The following is a 20,488-nucleotide window of genomic DNA, read 5'->3' as shown; positions in this document are numbered from 1 at the left end:
TTTTTGTGAACGTATGATTCAGTATATATGTATATGTGCACATGTATAATTATATAGCAACCATTGTTCTGAATGTATTTTATGATCCAGATTTTTGCTATGGCTTATTATGGATTTACTTTACCAAGATATATCATGAGCACATATGAAACTGAGAAGGGCGGTGCAAACAATGTTGTGGCTAGCTTAGGAAGGATGAGGGTTGGGAGGGTTTTTCTCAGAAATGTGCTATGCTGAGGCCTACATAGTTCTGATTCTTTCATTTCCTTTGCTCTCTCTTTTGAAGAAAAAGGCTTCTAGCCTTATTATTTCAAGAAAATCTCACTTCAGTCATGGGTATCAATCAAGAAAGGACTGCTGGAAAATTAGTTGGAAATAGGGTTGCCAAATCCAAACTGGGAAATTCCTGGAGATTTGGGGGCTGAGGCTGGGGAGGGGAAGAACCTCAGTTGAGTATACTGCCATAGTGTTCACCCTCCAAATAGCCATTTTCTCCAGGGGAACAGATGTCTGTAGTGCGGAGATCAGTTGTAGCTTCAGATCTCCAAGCTCCACCAGGAGGTTGGTAACCCAAGTTAAGAGGCAGATATTGTAAATAGTTTGGGTACTGGGAGATAAGTCACCCCAAACTCAGAGCTGTCCTAGTTTTCTTCCTCAAATTTACTTTGGTCATCCATTTGGTTTAAAGAGAGTCCTCTAGTTTGTGAACAGTTTATAAAATAGGGTTGCCAGCTCTGGGTTGTGAAATTCCTGGAGATTTTGAGGGTGGTGCCTGGGGAAGAGGCCTTGACAGTTTATATTTCTGTACAGTCCACACCTCCCCACAAAGGACCCATTCTCTACAGGGGAACTGAGATGTGTTATCTAGAGATCAACTGTAATTCTGGGAGATCTCCAGCCACCACCTCAAGGTTGGTAACTCTAAAATCCAACTAGCCTTTGAGCCATAACACAAAACCGAGAGCCCCTTCCTGTCCTTTACATACAATCCAAAATTTCCTTAAATAATTCTGTTCTATTGATACATTCAATCAATATCTTCTATCTTATTTTAGACCTGGCTCCCATCTGTATATCAGTACAATGAAGCCAGTTGCAGACAGAAGAGACCATTTTACAAATCTAGGGACTTTCAAGTTTGCAGAAAAATCCAAAAATTGTTTTAAAAAAAATAGGGAATGTTGACTGAGATGATGGAGGGCATTCTGGAGCTGAGAAGGAAGAAAAAGTAGCACAGGTGCAGGGAAAAGGAGAACAAACAGCAAGTGGAGGTGAAACTAGAGCCAGAGGGAACAGGTAACATTTCCTTTCTGTGTGACTCTTATGGGTCCCCAATTGTAATTCCTGAACTTCACCCGAAGTAGTCTTGAAAAAGGTTGCAGTACCTAAAATTAGATGATTTATTGCCACACCCATTGATATTTCTCCATTTGAGTATACAGATCCTAAGGTCTGAGATAAAGTAACTAAGGAGCTTCAAACGGTCTACTGCTGTCCCCATTTTGTTCCATCTTTCACACATGAATTGCTTTGGAAGGTAGCCTAAGAGTTCTGTTGGCAGGTGATCTCTTATATGATATTCATGGATATACAGGTAAACCCTTCCAAGCAGAACTAATGTTACCTTCTCTGACAATAATATTACCAAACATCAAAAAGAGTCCAGTAGCACCTTTAAGACTAACCAATTTTATTGTAGCATAAGCTTTCGAGAATCAAGTTCTCTTCGTCAGACAAAGAGAACTTGATTCTCGAAAGCTTATGCTACAATAAAATTGGTTAGTCTTAAAGGTGCTACTGGACTCTTTTTGATTTTGCTACTACAGACTAACACGGCTAACTCCTCTGGATCTATTACCAAACATGTAATTGATACCACCACCTCTCCGATGGCAGGTCAAACTAGACAGTCCTTGTGTAAGCAAATCGATAAGAACAAATTCTTTCTAGTCAGGAGATTGTAGTGATAGTATGCAAAATTTCTTCATCTTAACTTTCTTCCCTCAGATAGGAAAGACTCGGTTCCTTCCTTCAAAAACATATTACACTCCAACATGATGTATATTTGGTGGCTGTTTAGTGGCATGACTGTCACTTCTGGGTCACAGACTGTCCATCACTATCCATCCCCTATCAGCAATAAAATATCATAATATTGACCTACTGCATAGGACTGATAAGGAAAGAAGGAATTCAGGTTTGCTGAGGGGGTTCACACTGGACATGGGCATGAACTAAAAAAATTTAATGAACCAGCAATTTGTGGTTCAGTGCTGACAACGAACCTGAACCAGCGGACCGCAATGAACATTTACCACTGACGAACCAGTTCAAGGTTTGTGGGTGTCAGAACGGCCCCCGTTGGACTTAAAGGGCCCATATTCCTAGGGAGTGTTTAGCAGGCTCTCCTCCAGCCAGCACCCAAGTGTGGTCAAGATTGCAATAGGGATCTTGGAGTTATACCCTCTCCAATCCAAGGCCCCCAGGAAACTCCGATTCAATACAATTAGAGCCACCAGTTGACGTTGGCCCAGTGTACAAGGGGTTGGCTGTCAGAGCTGCCTATCAGAGTTTGCAGGGATGAGATTGGAGTGCCCATGGCTACAGAACACCCCCCTTCCCCCTTCCTCCCCCTGGGTGTCTTCTCCCATGTAACCAATTGTAACCAATTTGCAGCTCCATGGTTGGAAGGAAGACCTGCTGATCAAGGTAAGCTGGGCTTTGATTCAGGTTTCCAGGGCGACAGAAGGAGTGCAGACAGAGTTCAGGCATTCCCCCAGCTCCGTTTCCAAGGGAATTGATTGATAGTGCCTGACTGTCTGGCTTCATGAACCGCGGGCGAACGCAACGAACTGGACTTCCAACGAACACTGGTTCCTTGGCCATGGACCCTCACGAACCGCCAGTTCATGAACAGACAATCAGGCGGTTCGTGGGTTTTTTTGGTTCGTAATGCGGTTCGTGCCCATGTCTAGTTCACACACTTAGTATGTTATATGGAAACCAAAATGATCACTGAACATACCTGGATGAAAAGGAAGCTGTGAAAAGACTTGGAAAGAGGAAAATTAAACCATGAGACATTTACAGTGAAATCCTAAACAGAGTTACTCGAATCTAAGCCCATTGATTTCAATGAGCATAGACTGAAGTAATTCTGCTTAGGATTTTACTGTTTGTGGGGTATACTTTTTAATGACTCAGTTCTTCAGCTTTAAACAAGGATAGGAAATCAACTGAGATGGTGTGAAGCTGAGACGAGGATTCAGAGCAATGTGTAGACAAAATAGCACAGGAGATTTCAAATCTGAAGAGTGGGCAGGAAGAAAAAATGAGAAAGATACCAGTAAACTATTTTGTTGAGGTTATATTTAACCCACAAGAGCCACCAGCTGTGGCCAGAACATCCTGCCATTGGTACCTCAGGAGTAATATGTAGACAGGTAGCAAATCATGAAGCTACTAAGTAGGATAAACCAACAGCATAAGCCTACAGGAAGGCAGAGGGGGAAAAAAGATACTTCTGAAACTCTATGCTTAAACGTTTCTAGAGCGTTCACCCTTTTTTTTTTTTTAAGGAAATGACCAAAATAGTTTCTCAGAAAACAGGATGAAAACTTACCTTGACTAAGTGGGGGACTTCTATCTCCTCCCTGGTGTTTTGTTAAAAGGATCCAAGCATCATACTCTCTATTTTGTTTTCAGCCATAAAAAGTAAATTCTGCTCCAGTTTCTGGCAGAAAGGGAACAGAAAGCAGGAGCGGATCACTGCAGCTTAGTGTTTTTATCAGCTTATTTCTTATATAAACATGCCAGGAAAATGGGTTAAGATCATAGCAGTGGAATTGGGCTATAATAATCACCACTGGAAGCTGTTCAATTGTGGGCCAAGAACTTGTGACCCAACAGCCATGCAGATAGCTTTTCTACCAGTTGCAAATTTGTGTTAGATGAAAATGTTTGAGGACTATGAAATATGCATCAGAAAACTGCAGTTCAAAGACGGTTGGAAGTTTTGAGAACACACATCAAATTTTCATGTCATGTGTCACGTATCTCATGTCATGAATGCCAGCATGATGTAGTTGTTAGAGTATCAGGCTAGGATCTGGGAGACCCAGTTCAGCTCCAGCCTCCCCCTCTACCTATCCTCAAAATTCCAAAAGTGCCCCATACTTAATGAGATTGGGGGTCCCTGTCCTAGGGGTTATTAATAGACAAGAGAAGACAGATTTATCACTACCATCCAAGTTAAACAAATTACACAGTCTGGCAGTGCAATTGCCCAAAAAGTTAGACCTTTCTAAGTCCACAGAAAGATTCAACACGGCTCACTGCAACTCTCCATTTTGTCCCACATGAGAGCCAAAGTAGATCATTTACACTAGGACAGGATCTATGCTATTGCTAAGAAATTCATTTCCCTCTTGCATTTCAAGTAGAAGTGGGCATGAACCAGGAAAATCCTGAACCGTGCGGTTCGTGGTTCGTTGCATTTCATAAACCACGAAGTTTCACAAACTTGCCCTGATTCGCGAACCAGTTAGTTTGATTTGTGAAAATGTCACTTCTGGGTCAGCAGAAGGTCTGCAGAGAGCCCATAACACCTCCCCCCCCATTGCCTGGGAAATTGATTGATCAGCACCAGGCCGTCTGCAGTGATGAACCAAAATATGAACCAAACAAACCAGGCTAAAATTCATCACAGTTCGTGTGAGACATGAGCTCCCATGAACTGCTGGTTCACGAACCACGAACCAGCCTGGTTCATGATAAACTTTGGTTCACAATTTGGTTCATGCCCATCTTTAATTTCAAGTATTTCACCAATAGCTCCTTGCATGTAGTAGAAGAGTGACCAAACTGGCAGTGCAACAGCAGAACCATGAGGTATTCTATTCTCAGAACCAAGGCTGCTGTATTGAAAACCATCACACCACTATAGCACGACTCTAGGAGCTGAACTGAACTTCTCCACAATATAATCGCTAGTCCACCCACTTCCCTTTTTTATGTTGCTCTCCTGGCTGCAGCTGTGAAAGCAGATGTTGCTTCTTTTTGGCTTCTGAGTTTAGTCTTTGTCCTCAGCAATCTCTCTTAATTTTTAAGATGCCTGTTATTAACAAATGGTGGTATTAGCTATGGGGCAACTATGGCAGGTGCTCCAGGCCCTATGCTGGGGGATAGTATGTGATGGGTCCTCTGACTGCCAATGCAGCTACCCTGGTTGCCACTGCCCTCTCTGCCTTGACTGTAGAGGGCAACAGCAATGGATGAAGTTGGGGGGAGGTCTCAGTTCCCCCAACTGCCATAAAGCTCTGCCTTGGCTGCCCTTGCCTTTTCTTCAAGTCCCACATATGCACAGCCAGCCACCCGATGCCTGCATGTGCAGGAAGATGGTATATGCATCACATGTGTCATTATTCTCACTCCCACCATGCCCCCAATCTGCGCACCATGGATGGAACCAAGAAGTTAGGAAGGTGGGTAGCCAAAAACTGCTGAGGTGGAGGCAGGAGAGTCTGGAAACTGTGCACGGTAACAACTCACCTCAAGGCATTTTCCAAAAGGGTTATCTATCTGGCATGCCTGAGGACACCAGGCACCCCCATTCTGGCTGAAGCTTTGGGGGCTTTGCTACTGTCTGGGCAGGATACCAGCTGAGGCAAGTCCTTTTCTTTCTTCCATAAACTGGGGGGGGGGGCAGGCAGCCAGAGCTATGCCCTCTGTGCCATTAGGATGTAAGTATCACAGCCAAAAACATAATTCATAAGCTAAATAATTAGCTACATTCTGTTATTTAACAGTCCTCCCAAATCTGCTGCTTGCCACCCCCAAATTAACATTTTGGCTAGCCTAGGCTACATTCTACTCAGTAACCTGCTTTGCCCAGTCTCTGACATTCCATACCATTTGAACAGCCTAGCCCACCACAACCATGCACACAGAAACACACCTGTGACAGATCTGCATCTCTAATGCCAAGTATTAAATGGAGGTACGGCTCTGTGCCTGCCAACATACTATATAATCCTCATGATGTCTATACTGGATGCAGCCCAGGGAAGCACCACCATTCACAAAAAAATTCTTGTTCTACTGTTATTTTATTGTCTATCTTGTATAATTATTACATAGCATTTCAACAATATTTCCCTCTGTTTCTCATGGTAAACATACAGTATTTCAACTTCATTCTGAGTTAAATAGGCTTCTATGAGCTAACCTGGGAACCTAACTACCACCAGTTATATACACCTGTTTGGGAAAATGTGTTCAACATTCCAAACACCTGACGTATAAACTTCTGGGATACAACTCATTTGTAAGTTGAGGGCTTCCAGTATTCTTGAGCAGGGTGGGAATAGGGTAGGGTGGGAATAAAGGGAGTGAACAGGTATCCTTGACTTTTGCCCAGGGCCCTAGAATCTGCTTCACCTGGAAGCTCTAGGAACGTAAACCCAATACACTGGCCTCAGAGACTGCAGCACAAATGTTTCATTAACAGTGCAATCCTTAGCAGAGTTACACCAGTCTAAGCCCATTGAAATCAATGCGCTTAGATTGGAGTAACTTTGCTTAGGATTGCACTGTTAATCACAATGTAGAAGAGAATGCAAATCTACATTCATTCAGCATATGCATTTGCTTCCCTCTATCTCTGGAGATGTAGTGGCAATTTTTCTGAATACGCATAGAGCATGCCACATTTGTCAAATCTTGAGATTTGTTTGGTTGACTCAGGTCAGGCCTGATTCAGATATAGGTGTGCGCACTTTAAAAGCCCTAAGCGTCTGCAAAAATGGCAAAGCAAAACGAACGATATATGAACAATGTAGGTTGCATATGTAACAGATACTAAAAACTCAAATTAAAAAAGAAAAGAAAAGCCCTAAGCGTCTAATTAGCTTTCCTATATCAGATCATTTTAACTCCCAGCAGGTTCACTTCAGTAACATTTTTAGGTTCATTACTGGGTATAGTACACAAGTAAATACTATTACAGAATCTCTGCTTCCATTTGAAGCATTTATTAAAACATAATTGTTCATCAGAGCTGCTTTAGCACAGTGGTTAAGTGGTTTAGCTGTAAATCAGCACTCTACTGGTTCAAATCCCACTACTGTCATGAGCTTAGTAGGTGGCCTTGGGTAAGCCACTGCTCTCAGTCCAGCTCTCCAGCTGTATTGTGGGGATAATAATAACATTAATTTCTTCACCGCTCTGGATGGGGCACTAATCTGTCTAGAAGAGCAGTACATAAGTGCAGTTGTTGTTGTTATAATCAGGGCTTTTTTCTGGTAAAAGAGGTGGTGGAACCCAGTGGTAGAACTCAAGACCACACGATGATATCACTTTGGGTCAGCTGGAACAAGGGGTGGGTTTTTTAAAGTTTAAAGTGCCCTCGGCGAAAATGGTCACATGGGTGATAGCTCTGCCCCCTGGTCTCCAGACAGAGGGGAGTTTAGATTGCCCTCCGTGCTGCTGAGCAGCGCGGAGGGCAATCTAAACTCCCCTCTGTCTGGAGATCAGGGGCGGGGCCACCACCCATGTGACCATTTTTAAGAGGTGCCAGAACTCCATTCCACCGCGTTCCCACTGAAAAACGCCCTGATAATAATAATTATTATTATTAACATTCTCAGCACTAGCTAAATCAACAGAAAATCTTATCATCTATCATAACTACATGGAGCAATTCTATGAGTTCAAGAAAGTATCTTACCAAAACAAGCTGGTCACAGGAAAGGAGCCTTTTCTAAAAAGAATCTCCCAATCAATTCTACTTATCTATGCTTGAAACATCTTATAAAAATATGAAAATTGTTTGATCATTCTTGCTACTTTTTATCTTAACAAAGTCTATGGCCATTTTCACACATCTTTCCTTGCAGAAAATCATGCAAAACTTACAGAATGATGGCAGCTTCATGGCACGATTTCCCATCATGGCTCCATTTTGTGGTGTGATTTATGATGTCAGCATGCCAGGAATGGAGTCATGATGGGAAATCGCACCATGAAGAGACCGTCGTTCCATAAGTTTTGGGTGATTTTCCACAAGAGGGAAAGACATGTGGAAACGGCCTTTGTTAAATTAGTGATTATTAGTTTCTCCTACATATAAATATCTTTTGGCCCTCAACCAGCACACCCATCTTTGAATCATATCTTCCTTTTGTGAAATTAGACATATCTGTCATTCTCAGATGCTTTCTGGACCTGAGCCTTTGATATGAGTTAGATGGCTCTTCTAGTCTCCACAAGGCCATGCAATTGAGTTACTTCTTTGTTTCATGGTCCTCTCCAAGGTTGTTCCGTTCTGGGATTCTAGGCTCCCTTTGTGGCATGTTTAACTGTTGGGCCAGGCTAACCCTGATTATGTATGTAGAAACACTTTCTATGATCTTCTTGCTCAAATCCAGCAACAGTTCCCCTATATTTCTGACTGTATCTGTGAACAGACTGCAGAAAAGTAAAGAATCCAGTAGCACCTTTAAGACTAACCAACTTTATTGTAGCATAAGCTTTCGAGAACCACAGCTCTCTTTGTCAGGTGCTACTGGACCCTTTACAATTTTGCAACTACAGACTAACAGGGCTAACTTCTCTGGATCTAAGACTGCAGAAAGTATCTAGTGAAGGCAGGGTTCCTTTCAAAAGACATGAAGATTTCTTTCTGTTCCTAGATACAGAATGTATTAGATCTCCCATTGTGTGGAATAGATTTGTACAGGGCTTTTTTTCAGGAGGAACGCGGGGGAACAGAGTTCCGGAACCTCTTGAAAATGGTCACATGGCTGGTGGCCCCGCCCCCTGATCTCCAGACAGAGGGGAATTTAGATTGCCCTCCGCACCGCTTGGCACAGAGGGCAATCTAAACTCCCCTCTGTCTGGAGATCAGGGGGCGGGGCCACCAGCCATGTGACCATTCTCTCTGAGGGCAACCCACTGAGTTCCACCACCTCTTTTCCCAGAAAAAAAGCCCTGGATTTGTATATATTTTACAGGCCAGCCTGTTATAGAAAGTAGACATGCATGGGCATAATATTACGTGAATGAGCTATTTGCGTGTACTCAAGACTGTAAATATGAACAGCAGACATTCTTCGCTAAGAAAGGCATAGGCTTCCCAGGTGCCCTCTGGTGCCAGGCAAACTCCCACCGGCCATCAGCAGGACATTGCAAGCCACTCAGCGATCACCTGCCACTGGCAAGCAACCCAGGCAAGCATGCAGCAGGTGCTCTCCCAGCAGAGTGCAATGACATCACTTCCTGAAGAGCCATCATCATGCTTCATGTGGGAGTGCTCCCAAACTTCACAGGGACCGAATAAAACTAGCAGAATAGGCAGAATTTACACAACTACAATTAATACAATTAAATCTGAGTTGATGCCATTGGTAGACAACATATCATGTAGCTGAAAATTAAGAACAATTATCAGTGAAATAGATTCATTATCAAATTTGTAATTAAAATGTTGGATATAAATATATCTTAACATAAGTAAGAATCTCATACAAAGTGTCTTAAGAAATTTAATGAAGGGGATGGTGGGGAGAAATACTTTGTGTTTTATATATTTTGTCATATATAACTATCTCTGATTTACACAACTGTTATACAATCCCTTTTTTTCTTTCGGTATCCCCTCTTACTTTTATTTTGTTTTTCAAAATAAAAATACATTATTTTGCAAAAAAAAAAAAAGTATCATGGAATGTATTTGCTGATGAACATTTTCGATGGTGCCCAGTTATTATTACTTATCTTGGAATATTGATTCCTATTAAGTATATGATTATGCTAAACTTTAACAAGTCGATTCCTGGTATGTCTTTGGATTTGGACAGATTGGCAACTCTAAACTTCATTCATTATGAGGTAAAGCAAATACACTCAACGTGAATATTATACCTAGAATTATAAATGTTTTGTGTGCAGTTCCTTTTCATATATCTGGTCGATATATTAATAAAATTAATACTTTGTTTTGGACATTTATGAGTGGTTCATCACTGCCTCGGATTTCTTTAAAGAGGACACAGCTTTCAGTTTCCTGATTTTAGTTTATATCATCAGATACATTTGTTAGAATTATTTAGCTTGGGCTCTCTTGGAGGCTTCTTGTTTGGAACCACTGATTAAATGGAATACATTAGGGTCTACTTATATTAAAATGGATCCTGTTTCTCCTTCAATTTCTGCAGTTAGAGAAATATGGAACATAATATTATGACAATATCAATTTGACTCATTCTCAGTATGGGCCAAGCCAGATTTAAAAATTGGAAGGAAATCTTTTTTTATATGGAAGGCTTAAACAGAAGGGGGTACTTTTACTTTGGATCAATTGATAGGCTGGGATGACGAGTTTATGTCATTTTCTCAACTGAAGTCTAGATATGATTTGCCAAATTTTGCTGAATGGCAGTATTTACAATTGCAACATTTGCTGGTATTTGAATATAGACTTGCAGCTTTGAGTGTTTCAGAATCTCTCCCACTTCTGGAAACTCTTACTGAATCAACACAAAAAAATGAAACCTACAATATTTGTTTACAAATACTTGATGTTGGTTAATGAATATGATATGTAGAGTCTCAGATATGAATGGAATAGTGAACTAGACCGTCCAATTTTGCCAAAGCAATGGGGCATGGCTTTAAGCCTTACTATACCTGTTGCTTCTATGGATCTTAAGCTGCAACTTCTTCAGCAAAATATTATGTTTAGGTTATATTGGATATCGCAGCACCTTTTTAGTAAAGGATAAGTATAGTGTCCAATTATTAGTTTTGTAACTTACAAGATGTGTCTCTTAAGTATATGCTTTGGACACGTCCAGTTATTTGGTCCTGCTGGATGGAAGTCATTACTCATATTAATTTTGTATTACAATACTCATTTATTTGCCCTTACAGTTGCTAAAAGACTTATGCTACAATATTGGAAAGACAATAGCTGACTTCCTGTAATTCATTGGATTGAGGACCTAATAACCTTATGAAGAGAATGTATTGCATATACAGGACAATTGCACATGGACTTATTTTTAGATATTTGGAGATCTTTTATAGAAGCCTGTGTATAGATCTGCAATAGTTTTGTTTTTCCTTCTTTTTGCTTTGCATAAATAAATAAAAAACATTTTAAAAAAGAAATCTGAGCAAGCCTGGATAGGATCAGGCACTATAGGTTTTGCTTTGTATTTGAAAATATATTTAAAACTCAGACTGCAGAGATGGGCAAAGTTTGTTCATCCACATAAATCTGAAACTGGGAGCAATAGATCGAGATCCAATAGTAATTGGCAAAACGTTGAGGACTCTAACAGAGATTCTCCAAGTTCACTGGGAAATATTCTACCCCACTGTGACTGTACATTTTTTGTATCAGCCTACCAAACATTTGAGGCCATACTGCCTGGGAGAAGAACAAGGCCTCCTCCAAGCCCTTCAATGCCCTTCCAGGCAAAAACTTTTATTTTCTAAATTTATTTCAGCCTAATTACCCTACCCTCCCACCTCATGTTTTTTTCTGGTACAACTTGCAGACACATTGTTATGGTATATGGCCAAAACAAATAGAAAACACCACAGAAACACAATTCATGGCCATTTGGGTGGGCAAGAGTATTGAAGGCAAGAGGGGGATTCAGGTAGCACTTTTTTGTAAAAAAAACACAAACCACCAGGTCCCTTCCAAATCTAGAACGAGAACAGCAACCGTGTCTCTCCCGGGAGGGGTGGTGGTGGAGAGAACAGGGTCAGAACAACATCAACCAAATGATAGTAGATTAAACATTTTACACACCAAGTTCCTCTTTGGGTCTGTACTTCTGTTTTTCACTTCCAGTGCACTCACGCAGAGTGTGTTGACAGCAAAGTTCTCTTTCTCAATTGGTTTCCAAAACATTTCCCATTCATAACTAAAGGCTGCAAGAGTCCCAGATTGAGACGTAGATGTACTAGTTGTATACTAGTTGTGCGGCAAATTTGATCTCTTGCCAGTCTGTGATTTCATTTTTCTTTTTTGGATCCCCTCCCACCACCACCACTCAATCTGCAGAGGGGGATTATTATGACTACTAGCTGTCATTCTGGGCCAGAACGAAGAGGCTGGTTGAGAAAATCTCTGGACTTGGGGGAGGGGGAGAGAAGAGAGGAGTCTGAAGAAGCAAGCTTAATTGTAATTAATCTGAAGATTGCTAGATGGGACTACTACACAAATAACCACAAACCACAACATGCATAGCCAAATCCACCACATACTTCAGCAAAACATTCTCAGAGTACTGCAGACTGAAGGACTTGTTTAATTGCTACTTATCACACCACACTTCAGAAGAATGTAGCTCAAGGCTTGTGTTACAGATGGATCTGACTATTTACTTCCAAACATTGCCGACACGTAAAGCAATGCATCACATGCCAAAGAGTGCTGCAATCAAGCTTTTGGAAACTACATCATATAAAGGTCAAAATCCCATGTGTCAACTGTCTGTATTTACTACTAGTTCCTAGATTTGTATCTGTCGCTAGGGAAACACTGTTTCTATTTTGCTGAGATCCTTGGAATACTTTTCTAAGAGAGTGAAGGTGACTCTGGCAAGACCTGTACCTTCTAATACGGTTGCCAAACTGCACGAAGGAGGTGGTGCACTGAACCATTTTTCTACCATCACATCCTTGAGAAATGTGCTGGTTGTTTGCAGCAATCAGTTCTAAAATGCTAGCACCAAAGAGTTCTGATAACAGTGGAAGTAATTTATGAACAGTCATTTGTCTGCCAGCATAATCCCAAGAAACAGAACACTAACACTTAAATTGACAAACCCGTATTGAGACTTCACAGTTCATAAAAGTATCACTTGCAAGCACTATGTGACAGATGAACTTCTCAGATCTGGATTCCGTACAGATAACTTTTCTGCATAGGCTTTTGATAAGGGACCTAGAACTTTGATTTATTAGACTTAATTTACGTATGATAAGACATGGAAAGAAATTTTAAAAGACATGTTAAGATACGATAAATTACGGTTGTCCTTGTGGGGGAGGGTATCGGTGATTAAGATGAATGTTTTACCTCAGATGCTGTTTTTGTTCCAGACAATACCTGGAACAAACTTCAGAGGCACCATTCAAACAGTGGCAAAAAGATATCTCAAAATTATATGGAAAGGGGGAAAAAAGAGTCATATATATGCAAAGGAGAGAGGTGGCCTAGGTTTACCACATTTGAAGTTGTACTTTGCTGCCTCTTGTCTAATGTGGATGAAGGAATGACTGCTTCTGAGAAATGAAAGGCTTTTGACTTTGGAAGGACATGGCCTGAGATTTGGATGGCATGCTTATTTATGGTATAGTATGTAATAAATATAAATCCTGACTATCTCAGAAGACACCGCTTTAGATTTCAACACAGGAAACATTTTATAGAGGTGAAATGACAGCTAAACAGGGATAGTTGACTTACAGAGATTTATTAGAATTCTCACAAGGAAATTGTAAATTGAAGACAAGGGAAGATCTAATAGCTAAAGGTTACAAATGTCAATTTTTTTATGCACAATTATTAGAAAGGTTTAAATCAGATAAAAAATTATGGGGCTTTGACCACAAAAAGACAGAGTTTGAAAAAGAGCTTTGTACAAATGATGAATATGTTATTTCTAAAATGTATAAACTTCGATATGCATACGATACAGAAGAAGAATGTGTTAAAGACTGTATGATAAAATGGGCTAAAATTTTTGGGTATAATATACACATGGACCAGTGGGAAAATATGTGGGTAAAAGGGCTCAAATTTACTTTGAGTTCCACACTCAAAGAAAACTTTTATCAAATGATGTATCAGTATATGTCTCCAGATAAATTAGCAAAAATGGGTAAACGTATTTAAAATAAATGCTAGAAATGTGAGCAGCCTGAAGGAACATTTTATCATCATTGGTAGACTTGTCAGAAAGCAAAAAAAAATTGGCCACAAATTCATATGATAATACAGAAAATTTTGAAGATCAATATAGCATTTAAAGCAGAAGCCTTTTAGATGGGCCTAATGGGCAACAGTTGAGTGCTTCCTGCAAACACTGTAATTCTATATATGACAATGGCGGCAAGGCTTTTATATGCACACAAATGGAAAAGTACAGCACTGCCTTCAACAGATGACTGGATTGTGAAAACGATGGTGTTAGCTGAGATGGCTAAACTTACAGCTCTGATCAGAAATAAAACTTTGTCTACATTCATAACAAATTGGAAACCCCTTATTGACTTTCTGCATGAAACGGGAAAAGATGAACTGATGATTTGTGGATTTGATTTTTAAGAAGATAAAATTGAAGGAAATTAAATAAAAGGGGGATAATATAGAAAAGGTAAATTTTTGAGGTATTAGGACTACAAGTATAATGTTTGTAAGGATATTATAGGTGTTGCAGAGAAAATTGAAAATGATTTCGTATATATGTATCATTTTTCTCTAGTTTCTGTTCTCTTTTTAATTTTTTTCTTTGTTTTTTCTTTCTTTTTCCTTCCTTTTCCCTTTTTAATGGGATTTTAAATGTATTAATAAAATAAAAATAGCTTTTAAAAAGACTTAATTTAGGTAAAATAGGTATGTCATGTTTTCACATGTAATTTTAATCGTTTTACATATGCCCGTGTTATTTGTGTATATATAATATTCTTGTATCTTATATTCTCATTTTTGTTATTTTAAATAAAGTTGTTAACTAAAACAATGAGAAACTATTGGCTGGGAAAACAAGATTTTCACATTAGGTCTGAAATAACTAAATTCCTGATTTTTCTCTTTGCAGCCAGAAACCTGTGTCCTGTAAGCACTGAATGCCAGAGGGAGCATTCTCACAACACATAGTACTGTGACTTAGTGGTTTGGGTGTGGCTAAAATTCAACCAAAGAGACTTATTACATTTCCATGTGGTTGTTTTGGGAATATCCCCTTACTACTATTCTCCAAGATTAATTGTAAGACAAAATGTTTATTAAACTTCCTTAAATTATTAAATGTTTATGGTCAAGTTTCTTTGCACAGGCTTCAAAAGTAGGGTGTGCTGAGTAAACAGATACAAATTTTAGTATACATAATATAAAGATGATGGGTGTATGTGTGATGTGCGACCTTTGTCACGCAAAGGTGGGGTTTTACCATTACACAGGAGTTTCCTATTTTCATCTGTGAAGTTGTGGAGGATGAAATTTCAGAAATCCATAATTACACAACACATACAAAAACCTGACACATACATTAGGTCTGAGGAAATTAGTCTTGACTGGAATATGAAATGGGCAATAGCAAAATTTATTTAGTACATTTTTATCCTGCTCTTTCTCAAGGCAGTGTGCACTGTTTTCCACTCTATTTATTTTCTCCATACAACAACCATCCTGTGAGGTAAGCTAGGCTGGATAAAGAGAAACTGCCCAAAGTCACCCTGTGAGTTTCACAGTGGAATGGTAATTTGAACCTGGGCTTTCCAGTGCATATTCTAGCACTCTAACCACTATGTGACACTGGCTCACATGGGTGGGGGAAGCAGACATCACATAACTTCTATGATCATAGCTAGGTATAAACTATAGTGAAAAAAATAAAATCAACACTACATTAGGTAGCTCCAACTCTATGCCAAGTAAAAGTGAATTTGTCAACCTGCACAAATCATGCAAATTAAGCAGATCTGCATAATGTACTCCACTTCTGTTAGGCTTAGGCACAAGGAATAACAACAGCTTTTGCTGGGCAATGAGGTCCTACTCCTTTGTCTGTTGGAAAATCTAGCGCTCATATTCACCCACACGTTCATACACTTCTAAAACTCCACTAGGCATTATTGCTTGCCAAATTCCAGGCCTCACTTTACATCTTGACAGCCTCAGGATGCAGTTACCCATTCTGTGCTTATATGGTACAATCATAGAAAATGATTGTACCATAGTGCAAAAGCTTTCAAAGTGCAAACAAGTAGTTTGCCCCAAATGGTTTGCATCCACCAGAGCATTGCCGTGGATGGAAGAGTTTTCGACCCACAGAACAATTTTCTCCCACCCCTCTCCCACTGCAGCTCAAAATGCTCCCTTGAAATGCTGCTTCAGGGGCATTTTGGGCTGCAGTGGGAGAGGGAGGCAAGACAATTGTGCTTTGTGCCTGGAAATCATTCCATCTGCAGGAACAGTCCAATGGGTGAAAGCCAATCCCTATTATTTCAAAGGGTCCAGATGATACTTCTCCAGAAGCGCTGTCATTGCATGGGCTTTTCGTTACGATGCAGCTTTCCTGAAGTGCATCAATAAAGATGCGCACGGGAAAAAATGGCTGCCCCAAATCTGAATTCCCCCCTCGCCCAAAGCAGCCATTACTGCTACCTATCCCAAAACATTGGAGCAAAGCAGGTTTGAGAAAGATTGGAGAAAAGCCAGGGAAGCCCCTGGATGTGCACAAATGCAGCACGATGCTGTGAGGAAACAGGGGCTCAAGCCCTCTTCCTAAAAGTGGCAGATAACTCATGGCAGATAACTCATGTAGAAGACAGCCATGATACGAAATTCCAAAGTTTCAGCTCATACTGAAAAGTTGGTGTTAAATGAGCAGAAGTTGATAGAGCAAGCGCTGGCCTGGCTCTGAAGAGGAAAGAAATAAAACAGAGAGTGAAGTGCTGCTAAAGAGGACTCCAAGTGTAGTCTTGCTATGCTCCGCTCCCTCCACAAACAGGTGCACATACCATATTCCAAAAGGGGAGTATTCCATTAAGACCTGACACTTGTGCATAGGATTGCCAGCTCTGCATTGAGAAATTCCTGGAGATTTGTGGGTAGAACCTGGGAGGGTGGGATTTGGGAAAGCAAAGGACCTCTGATGAATATAAAGCCAGAACGGCCTTTTTTTCCAGGACAACTGATCTCTGTAGTCTAGAGATCTGTTTAACTCCAGGACATTTGCAGGTCCCACTTAAAGGGCTTGTGTGGCTTTAACTTGACTACAGTGGTCCAAGCAATGGTCACCTCTAGGTTGGACTACTGTAACACACTCTACTCTGGGCTTCCCCTAAACCTGTTCTGGCGGTTACAGCTGGTACAGAATGCAGCAGCACAGGTCATCGCTAGAACACCGGTATGGGGGCATATTACACCGGTATTGCACCAGCTGCACTGGTTGCCAGTGGAGTACAGAATCAGGTTCAAGGTTTTGGTACTAACTTATAAAGCCCTATGCAGACTGGGACCGACATATCTGCGGGATCGTCTCTCCCCATATGAGCCCCAGAAGACTCTTCGATCATGTAATAAACATCTATTAAAGATCCCTGGCCCTAGGGAGGCCCGCCTGGCGTTGACCAGGGCCAGAGGTTTTTCGGTCCTGGCCCCAGCCTGGTGGAACATTCTGTCTTATGAGACCAGGGCCCAGCAAGACTTGCTAGTATTTCACTGGGCCTGTAAGATGGAGCTGTTCCGCCAGGCATATGGTTGACGCTAGGTGGTGCCCCCCTAGTCGGGAGGGGGGGGAATAAACCTTATGCCCTCCCATCCAATGTCACCCTCCATCTTTCACATGCTGTTCTGGGAAAAACTGCTTTATAGATCGTCTAAATTGTGTGCTGCTATGTCTCCCTGTTTTGTGTGTGTGTGTGTGTGTATTTATATAGATGTAATTTTAATGATAGTATGTAGTATTTTATAATTTCAATGATAGTTGAAGCATGTAATGTGTTTTGAGTTGTATTGTGATCCGCCCTGAGCCCGCTGTTGTGGGGAGGGTGGAGTATAAATCCAATAAATTAAATTAAATTAAATTAAATTAAATGTATTACTAAGACAAATGGTTCAACACTTGGATTTTCATGAGATTTTACTAACTTTTAAAAGGAGAGGGTGCTTGAAATAACCAATGACAGGGGCCCTTTGTTCCCTGAAAATGCTGACTGCCTATTTTTTGAAAAGCAAGGAAATTTAAAACATCAGCAACAGAATACCATTAAATGTATGATGAAAAAATAGTTACACTCTCTCCCCTGTGATAGAAATCAGGTTCCCAATCTTATTGAAACTATGGGCAGTTTCGAGAATAGGTGGTACATGCCCCAATAAAACAGTTGCCATGGATGTATGTGGGTGTGGCCAATCCTCAGTTGTCTGTCTTGGAGTCCAAACAGGCCCAATCACAAAAGAATGAGATTCTGCACAGAATTAGGATGTTCAAAGCCAACCATCTTCCTACAGTGAAGGCAGTCATTTCCAAATGGATGCTTCCTGCAAACACAGTCTCTTGGGTACCTCACACTTCAATAACTGGAGGAAAGCCAGAATTGGTTCTTGGCTTTGGCGAAGAAGCAGATGGGCACCATGGCACTCGTAGGCATCTTGTTGAGGATCACTGCTCTGATGATATGTGTGTGCGTGTGTGCACATGTGCAAGCAATGTTGTACGTCTTATTGGTAAGTCACAGCACAGAGTACTCAATGAAGGACTGCCTCCCCCTGTACAAATCCCCATGCATGCTCAGGCCCTCAGGTCAGGTTTTCTTATTTTTGTCTTCTACTTTATGGGCCTGGGCATCTTCAGCTCCTTTGAGAGTGTCTTTTGACAGAGCTCTGGTCCAGGCTGTTCTGTTAAATCTCTCTGCTTTTTTTCAGGAGGCAATGCAAGCCTGCCCTTTCCCAAAAGGCTTTTGTTTGTACGATGTAATAATATTTCAACAATTCATGGCTTGAAAGAAGATACGGCTGAGATTATCTGATTTTATCAGGATGTATTTTAATCTTGAAATGTTTGTTAGCTACTTCAAACATACATAGAGTGGGATATAATTTTTTTAAAATCAAAACAAAATGACTGTCAGTTCAATACAATCACTGGAAAGAAGGGATAGTTTAAGTCGAACAGCCAGGTGAAGTTGCATGGTTCCCAACCTCCAGGTGGTAGTTGGAGATCTTCTGGGATTATGACTGATCTCCAGGTGACAGAGATTGGTTCCCCTGGAGAAAAAGGCTGTCTTGGAAGGTGGATTCTATGACATAATACCCAGAGGAGGTGTCTCTTCTCTCCACACCTGCCCTCCCTGGGCTCCACCCTGTGAAATTCCCAGGATTTCCCATCCCGGAGCTGGCAACCCTATGAAGTTGGCACTGTTGGGTTGACAGAGGTGAAAGAAGAGTCCCAGTGGTACAAATAGCTCGTGGCCATGTGTCTCAGTGGCAAAGTTTAGCAGGAGGAGCTTGGCAGGCATTAGTAGGCAGAATCCCAATTTTTGCATGTTACCAAAAAGCAGAGTGAGTCTTTGTTTGAGGCTCGCTGCTAGGACTTTTTGAGCCCATGACTGAGATTTCATATCTGGCTTCTAAACAAGACTTCTTTATCCCCACAGGAATCAGAAAGTGTGTCACTGTTCAAACATCATTGCACAGTTCACGAGGCAGTTGCTTTGCCTTTTTATTACGGACAGGACAAATCCCACAATAATGGTTTACAAGCAGCATCAGATATCTTTAAGTGACAGCTTCAAAAATCTGTCAAATAACCTATCTTGTTGTATGCTTGACTGGCTCGGTGAAGCCTCTTCAGCAGCATTCCCTACTGCTTGCTTTAAAAGCAGGCTTATATTTCTATATTATCTTCATGACCATGGATTCACAGGGTTCAGTGTTTTGAAGTAGCTGGGAATTTCCCTGCCCCCAGACCACTGGAAGAAGTAAGTAATTTCTCTCTCATCCTGCTTAAAATACATTTCAGAGTTTGCCCCAAACAGCAACTCATGTGCCAGGCCAAAATCCCCAGCTCCTGCTTTGCATGGAACATCCTGACTGCATAATCATTTCCCAAAGGGGGAAAAAACTTAACTGAAAGATCTGCATGCAGTGCCTCAATCACATATGCACACTAGCGCTGTACTCAAGATATTGGCTGTGATCTGCAGGGAAAACCCAAAGCGTCCTCTAGCACCTTAAAGATTAATGCCAAAAGTCACACGTGCACTGAAATGCAGCCTTCTGGCATCACCCATCCACCAATTCAGAATTTGGGTGCCAGTGGATTAAAATGGCCTATTTTTTTTAACATGTGTGTATTAACTATAGGAAAGTGGCAGGAAACAGCACTTTGTGACATATATGAACTCAGCCTAATAGATCTGCAGCCCAGTCCCAGCAAGTTTCCTCTAAAATAAGTCCCATGAGTTCGATGGGCCTTAGTTTCAGGAAAGTGTGCATAGGATGTAGTGGAATTGCGGCATAAAGCAACACAGACTAGAACCCATCTCATCAGATATGAACACTGTGTCTGTTGCTGCTAGCAACAACAGAATGCGGTGATGAATCAACCTCAAAAGCAATAAAAGAAGGGCCTGAAACATGGAAACCCAAAACTTGGCAATGGGAAATATTTCAGAAAGCCACAAACAGAGGAAATGTGCAAGTAGCCCAAATATTTGTTGAGAACATTTAGAGGCCCGC

At 41.0% G+C, this 20,488-nt stretch overlaps 1 protein-coding gene across 2 annotated transcripts in view; it reads right to left on the bottom strand.

The window, feature by feature from the left end:
* PIK3R5 (phosphoinositide-3-kinase regulatory subunit 5) overlaps window positions 1–20,488 on the bottom strand; it is a 94,811-nt gene that overhangs the window by 61,218 nt on the left and 13,105 nt on the right. The window contains exon 2 of one of the 2 annotated variants that reach the window (XM_054978821.1): window positions 3,623–3,733. The exons of the other annotated variant lie outside the window; for it this stretch is intronic. The gene's annotated coding sequence lies outside the window, so the exon portion shown is untranslated. The remainder of the gene's footprint in view (window positions 1–3,622; window positions 3,734–20,488) is intronic. 2 annotated transcript variants of the gene reach the window in all.

This window comes from Eublepharis macularius, chromosome 4, assembly GCF_028583425.1.
Source record: "Eublepharis macularius isolate TG4126 chromosome 4, MPM_Emac_v1.0, whole genome shotgun sequence".
NCBI lineage: Eukaryota > Metazoa > Chordata > Lepidosauria > Squamata > Eublepharidae > Eublepharis > Eublepharis macularius.
The sequence above is the reverse complement of the archived record's forward strand: the minus strand, read 5'-3'. Positions and strand labels throughout refer to the sequence as shown.